The sequence below is a fragment of the Hyperolius riggenbachi genome, chromosome 12 (genome assembly GCF_040937935.1).
Source record: "Hyperolius riggenbachi isolate aHypRig1 chromosome 12, aHypRig1.pri, whole genome shotgun sequence".
NCBI lineage: Eukaryota > Metazoa > Chordata > Amphibia > Anura > Hyperoliidae > Hyperolius > Hyperolius riggenbachi.
The window spans coordinates 137,209,529-137,217,155 of record NC_090657.1 but is presented as its reverse complement, the minus strand read 5'-3'; the positions used below and the strand labels follow the sequence as shown (position 1 = coordinate 137,217,155).

At 46.0% G+C, this 7,627-nt stretch overlaps 1 protein-coding gene across 1 annotated transcript in view; it reads right to left on the bottom strand.

The window, feature by feature from the left end:
• Window positions 1–4,021, bottom strand: part of ZNF335 (zinc finger protein 335) — a 157,822-nt gene extending 153,801 nt beyond the window's left edge. Inside the window, exon 1 of the mRNA XM_068264296.1 lies at window positions 3,761–4,021. The gene's annotated coding sequence lies outside the window, so the exon portion shown is untranslated. The remainder of the gene's footprint in view (window positions 1–3,760) is intronic.
• Window positions 4,022–7,627: the final 3,606 nt, after the last annotated feature.

The window sequence follows — 7,627 nt, the reverse complement described above, 5'->3', positions numbered from 1 at the left end:
GAGCTATATGCCAAAATCATCAATATTAAAACAATAAAAGGTTTGAACTACTTCAGTTGTGTGTAATGAATCTACAATATATGAAAGTCTAATGTTTATCAGTACATTACAGAAAATAATGAACTTTATCACAATATGCTATTTTTTTTAGAAGGACCTGTACATATAGAATAGCAGTGCTGGCACCACCCATCCACGTGGAAGCCAGAAAGCAGTAATTCGCTGGTTTCCAATCAAATTCCACATTAGGTAATACTGCTGTCCAATTAGACTGCAGGTTGTCACCTGGGTATGCTTCACTGTCTGGCCCGCAAAGACTTCTACATCATTTTATGTATACTCCGTTCCCCCAGCACACTGAACTATGTTGACTAGGCCCTCGACTCAAAACGTTTGTGGACCCCTGCCATAGAGGGTAGCTGTACTGCAGCTTGAGAAGCACATCAGACTGATTATATAAACCTATCAACTTAAAGCAGACCTGAAAATACCTAAGAAAGAAAAAAAGTTTCACTGACCTGGGGCTTCTGCCAGCCCCCTAAAGCCGACCTGTGCCCCCACCGTCCTAGAACAAACCTCCGGTCTCCCGCCACGGCTCACTTTCTCTTTCGGCACTAACAAGTCAAGGTTCACTGCGCCAGCGCGTACTCGTTCGTGCTCCCATCACCGGGAGTGTCCTGCGCAAGCACAGTAAAAGAATGAGAAAGTGAGCTGTGAGGATTGTTCCAGTTATGTGCGGGCAAAGGATGGCTGCAGGGGACTGGCAGAAGCCCCAGGTAAGTTAAACTTTTTTTTTTTAGGCATCTTCAGGTCCGCACTCTCACAGCGATAGGCAGTTTTACAGAACTACTTATGCAGACCATATACTGCAAAAAGGTAACAGAGTAAGAGCAATCCATCGCACTGGATCACTAAAAAGAAGACCAGCCGCATTGGTGAAAAAAAAAAAAAAAACTTTACACACAATTTGGAACGCTGGCCTACGTGATCTGAAAGGATTACAGGACTCTGTAAGCGGCAGCGCAGCACTGTTCGATCAGGAAATGCAGGCATGATGGTAACAATCAGTAAGCGGGCATCTTCATCAGTAAGTTAGGCAGTAAGATAAGGAAGGGTAGCGTTAGGTGAGGGGGTAGGAAGATTAGTGCACAAAATCGCCCATGGAAAACAGCTGCCCTTTTACGTGAAGCAAGTGAACCTAAGAATAAGCACGGCCCCTGGCTGTACACCATGATCATTCACAAAAAATGGACAGAGATTGGGTTAGGGAACACATGTTTCCTTGCACCAATCAGAGTACTTTTAGAGCCACTGGAAGCATGCATGCATGCACACTGATGTGATACTCATACCGTGGCATTTTTTTCAGAAGAGAGATCATGCGACCAATTTGGTCAAATACTGTTCTAATCCCCCGCCGAAGGGAGGCTTCGGTAGCCTGAGTGCTCCCAAAGACAGGCCGCTCCATACTGCGCACTCACGCGTGCGCAATATGGAGCGGCCTGTCTTCGGGATGACTTGGCTAGGTAGGCCTTTTTATTAAGAAAAAAAAAAAAAAACACAATTCCCATTAACTTTAAAGGAAACCTGAGACAACCACACCATTTATACTTATCTGGTGCTTCCTCCAACCCCATACATCTCAACATTTTGAGATAAGAAAGAGGACCACTTAAGCTACGCCCCTGACACACCCCTAGTCACACATACCATAAAGTTTTTATAAGAAAAATGTGGTTTTATAATTCAGACCACACTGGTTCTTTCTATTCTGGTTTATTTTCCTTCATATTAACACACGTAAATATTATTAACAAAAGGATGAGAACGTTTAGAGTCAATTTAACACATTTTTCAGTAGAAAAATACATATATTTACATAGGTCTGTACATCAGTCCTGAAAGAGGGACAAATAAGGAAGAAAGACGGAGAGTGGTACATGGGTCCAAAAGAGGGACAGTTGGGGGCTATGCAACCCCATGGCCGTGGACTCTCTCCCTATTCTCCAGGGCTTCTCCGTTGTACTGCAGTAAGCTCCGGTAAATTGACCAGTCGCACTCTGTCACACATGCCTTGAGCAGTCTGCATTAGTGCAATAGGTGCATGTGGGACCAATTTACCACAGCTTACTGCAGGCGAAACAAAACAGCCCAGGATGACAGCAAGGGAGACCACGGCGTGTATGGGGCTAGAGGAAGATTCAGGTACGTTTAAATGCTGCGGTTCCAAACGTCTAAGGTTGACTCTACACACATCGCCGTCCAGATTTCGGCAACGTGTGCAGGAGGCAGATATGCACAACATTAAGTGCATAGACTGCACTTTCTGATGTTCACACTAGAGGCCTGAAGCGGGTCGGGTACCCGCGGGTAACCCGAAATGCGGGTCTGGTTCAGGTACCCGAATTGATTTAAGTTGCGGGTGCAGGTCGGGTGCAGGTAGCGAGTTGCGGGTAGGGTTGCGGGTAGCGGTCTGCGGGTAGTGAAAGCAAGCATGTAAACCTTCTTTAGCTTTGGTTTGTATATAAAAATAGGTTTTATTAACTTTACAGCTCAATGTTACTTTAGTGCACTTTAGAAGAAAATGAAAAAAAGCGGGTCAGGTAGCGGGCCTGCGGGTTGGGTGCGGGTAGCGGTTCTGCGGGTATGCAAAAGTGGACCCGCGCAGGCCTCTAGTTCACACTGCATGCATTGCGGACCAGTGTGGTCTGCGAACGCATGCTGCATGCATTTTTTGCCCAAATGCATGGCTGTCCAATCAGCCACACCACGCATGCAAACACAGTGCGTTCTTACACTTTGCGTTCCGATCGCATTGCCATCTGCGCTTGGTAAAGTGAACCCATTTCCACTACACGCAGATTATGATTGCAGAAAAACCGATTGCAATAAATGTCTGTGGGCCTTTTTTCACTAAACGCGATTTTTCTGATGCAGATATCCCATAGGCATTAATTGGAGTCAGTTTTCTGCATCCAGAATCTGCGTGTGGAAATAGGCCTAAGCTTTGTACACATGTATGAGAATAATAGCTCAGTAGTGTTCAGGACTTGATCCCTCAGGTGACATTTTGGTGCTGCATTCTGTTGCTGCGCACGAGGCCAGCCATGCGGCACACATGCCAACACACTTGCAACTTCCCAACTGAATTGCAGAAGCATTTAACCGGCTTAAAACTAAACATTGATAGCTGCCAATGTGAAAGCATCCCATAATAGCTAGAAAGGACTAGCTTTTCTACCTTCCATGTGAATGAGCCCAAAGTGCTTATAGGAATAATCAGCACAGAAGTAATGGGAAGGGTCTAATAACATTTATCAAAACACTCCACAGTGCAGTCACAACTGACTTTGCTGAATGGGAATCACGTCGGAACACCTGCATCAATAAAACATAGGACTATATGCAATGGATCTCTGCTAAGGTTACCCATTTCACAAACAAAACCGTAAACATGATTCAAAATGTAAAACTACACAAATGGTAACTACAAGCCAAGCTATATCAATCGAGTCAAAGAGACGCCTATAATCTGATTTCAAATCTTTGTATGCCGCAAACACTGCTTATAAAGCCTTCTTCTATCCCGCTTGCTCACTATCCCCTCACTCCCCCCCGGGGTCCTCTCCTTCGGGCTGCCCTTGTACTGCCTGCCCTCACCGCCATTTTGTTCACGACAGCCAGAAAATAATAGAACCGAAGTGAAACCGCTTCCCAGAAACTTACAACTGCCTCAGTTCACCCACTTGGTTTCTCTCACCTTTTCCTCGCTGATAACCCCAGCGCCAGTAAGCCTGGCTTTCAGCTCAGCTCTCGCTGCGTTGTTCAGGCGGGCACCATCGTAGACAGCAACAGATCACTGCGCGCTCAAGGCCTGATATATTGTAATTCGTCTGCAGCTTTTACCTTGCCCCCATTATGCACATAAGTGTGAATGGCAATGTATTTCCAAAATATTTCACGCTCACAATGAAATATGTGGTCTTCTTGGAAAGGTGTGCGGTGCTTTTTTTTAGGCTCATGGCGGAAGGACACGCTAGGGCCTACAGAATGTGAACGGTATCTTGTTCCTGACGTCATGCATACGTTGAAAAACGGAGCGGCCATGTTTGTTATGGGCAGAGTGATTTGTGTTTGCTGGTTTATTTTGCCTATAATTTTTTTTTTTGTTCCAACGCATGTGAAATACAACTTTAGTTTTCCATCAACTAAAAAGTATGTGGTTCAACATGTATATGTGTATATGTATGTATGTATGTATGTATGTATATATATATATATATATATATATATATATATATATATATATATATATATATATATATATATATATATATATATATATATATTTTTTTTTTTTAACAGCTTAGCAGCCCTTTTGGCTGAGGCAGGTAATTTGGGCGCTGCTCGGCTATAGCGGTGTCCAGTGTATACTTACCCACATTTACCCTCTTGTTTTAAACTCATTTTTTCTTTCAGTGGTTTTTATTGAAAATCTCAAGAGTAACATAATAAAACATATACATAAGTGACAAGAGTACAGATTGTCGCTGATTACTCTTGAGGAGAGCAACATTTTGAGCAGAGTGGTCTGGTCAGTCTCTTGAGCTTAAGAAAAACATTCGGTAGCTTCCAGGGGTGTAGCAATAGCCATAGCAGCTGCAATGGGCCCCTGGAGCAGAGGGGGCCCATGTGGTACTTAATGTATTAACCATTAACTTTCTTGTGTTCCTCCACTCTCTGACTTTGTCTCAGTGTCCATGAACTATGTGCAGTGTTGATTGCATGAGAATCTAAATTGCCCAACTAACTCATATCCATAGGGTAGGGGCAGGTGACGTTGCTTAGGAGTGCCTACATCTGAGGGTAGAGTGACCATATTTTTGTGGGTCCAACCTGGGACGGGGGGGGGGGGGGGCGGCGCGCGTAGCGCGCCGCGGCGAAAAGTGGGAAGGAGTGAGGAGCACGCAGCGGCGAGACTGGGGGAGGGGGGCTGCGGCGTGGCCATGACATTGTATGGGCGGAGCTAACGTAATGATGTAACAGCGAGGCATAAGAAAGCAGTGTTTACGCCATGATGTGGACAAACGAGACTTTGTATCATGGGTGTGCAGAAACTGTGTGATGCTAATAGTATACCGTAACCACAAAGCAGCAAACATAGCCATCTATGACCATTAAATAATAAATGCAGTAACAGTTACCCCGGACACCAGAAAATAAACGCAATAGGCAACATGTCAGTATAAAATAAATGCAATGCGGGCAAACATGTCAGTACAAAATAAACGCAATGCGGGCAACATGTCAGTACAAAATAAACGCACTGCGGGCAAACATTTCACCAGAAAAGAAACGCACTGCGGCCAAACATTTCACCAGAAAAGAAACGCACTGCGGCCAAACATTTCACCAGAAAAGAAACGCACTGCGGGCAAACATTTCACCAGAAAAGAAACGCACTGCGGCCAAACATTTCACTAGAAAAGAAACGCAATGCGGGCAAACATTTCGCCAGAAAAGAAACGCACTGCGGGCAAACATTTCGCCAGAAAAGAAACAATGCGGGCAAACATTTCACCTGGAAAAGAAACAATGCGGGCAAACATTTCACCTGGAAAAGAAACAATGCGGGCAAACATTTCACCAGAAAAGAAACAATGCGGGCAAACATTTCACCTGGAAAAGAAACAATGCGGGCAAACATTTCACCTGGAAAAGAAACAATGCGGGCAAACATTTCACCTGGAAAAGAAACAATGCGGGCAAACATTTCACCTGGAAAAGAAACAATGCGGGCAAACATTTCACCTGGAAAAGAAAGCATTTACTCACCTGGCAGAAGTGTCCGGCCTCTGGCGCGCTGCTCCGTCTCGGGACCGTCTTCCTCCTCCTGCTCTTCTCTCCCGCGCTGACAGGGCTACGGCAAGATGGCGCCCGAAGCCCTGTACTAGTGACACAAATAGGTCTCCAGTACAGGGCTTCGGCAGCCATCTTGCCGTAGCCCTGCTCGCCTGCCGGGGTCGGAAACAGACACCGGAAGAGGAGGCTGGAGCGGGGCTGCGGGCAATGAACTGGCACGGCGTCTATAGACGCCGCTGCCAGTTCATTGAGGAGAGAGTGGCCAGAGTCCCGAGGCCGGGACGTCCCGCTGCTGAAAGCGGGACGTTTCCCGGGACCTCATTAAGCCTGGGACAGCGGACCCCGAATCCGGGACGTGTCCCGGGCAATCCGGGACGTCTGGTCACTCTACTGAGGGCCCCATGAAAGTTTTGCTATGTGGCCCCATGACCTCTGCGCTTCTTGTACCAAAGATGTTCCATGGCTCTTAAAGCAACTCAGAAGAAAGAAGACTAGGAAACAACATGCTAAATATCTAAATTGTCCTAAAGGAATAAGACAGTACTGTCTCAATCCAGTGTAATGTAGGTAATAACTGGGGGACGTCGGTAATACCTCAGAAACCTAAGTATACTACTTTTTTAGGTGTTTCAGCCCAGCCACGGGATGGCTCATAATGAAGGGGGGGGGGGAGTAAGGGTGCGGTGCCTGCATGCATCCCACAGGTCTGTGGATTTGGGACCCCTAGCCAACGGATCTTATGTATTGGCTACTTATATGCTCGTGAGGGAGGGGGAGGAAGACAATGATAATATTGGGTATATAGAGGTTGTCCACATCTTTTCAAAACCGTCCATTTTATCTTCCATGATGGCTTTTAACTTATCGTAGAACATAGCATAGCCGAGATTAATCCTCACTAAGTTGAAGCTGATTTGAGAGGATTTCCATGCCTCTGCTATTGCTGTTTTAAGGCTACTTGCACACCAAGACGTTGCGTTAGGTGCTACGTTAAGGTCGCATAACGTGCACCTATCGCAAGGCCTGGTGCTCTTCGATGTGGACGTCAGAGTGAGCCGCGTTGTGCAGCTCACTCTGGCGTCCGTGATGCCGTGATGCGTACTCTTGGACGCATGCGGCATCACGTGGTCCCACCGGCCACTCGCCACACAGAGCGGCCGCACCAGGAAGTAAACACTGCACGTCACAACGTGCAGTGAATATTAATTAGCCATGTGCCTGGCCGCTCTCCGCTCCTCCCCAACATGACTGAGCATGTGCAAACAGTCTAACGCGGCTTAAGCCGCTGTAGCGCCGTAGCATGCTGCACTTTCGGGAGAACGTGCAGCGTTACATGTAACGCAACGTGGGCAGTGTGAACAGCCCACTTGTGTTACATTGCTGTGCGTTGGGGGAGCGTTACAGGCTGCACTAATGTGCGCCTGTAACGTCTTAGTGTGTAAGCAGCCTAAAACAGGAGGAATAGCCATACTATGCCAGGGAAAAAAACACATAAGTAGATAAATACTTGATCTACTTACATAACACATATATTGTACTGTCCATGTTTTGATTTCAGTGAATTTTATATAGTAAATGAAGAGAATTCTGTTCCTGGTGGGAACCTTATCTTTTGCCCACAGTTTGAGGCTAAATACTGATGTAATTTCTTCCCTTAACTTTTTTTCTTTTCTCCTCCAATCGCTGAGTCACCTCAGCCTTGCTGAGCAGAGGATCATGTTTCAGCTAGGCAGGGAAATAAAGGGAAGAGGAGGAATATGTTATA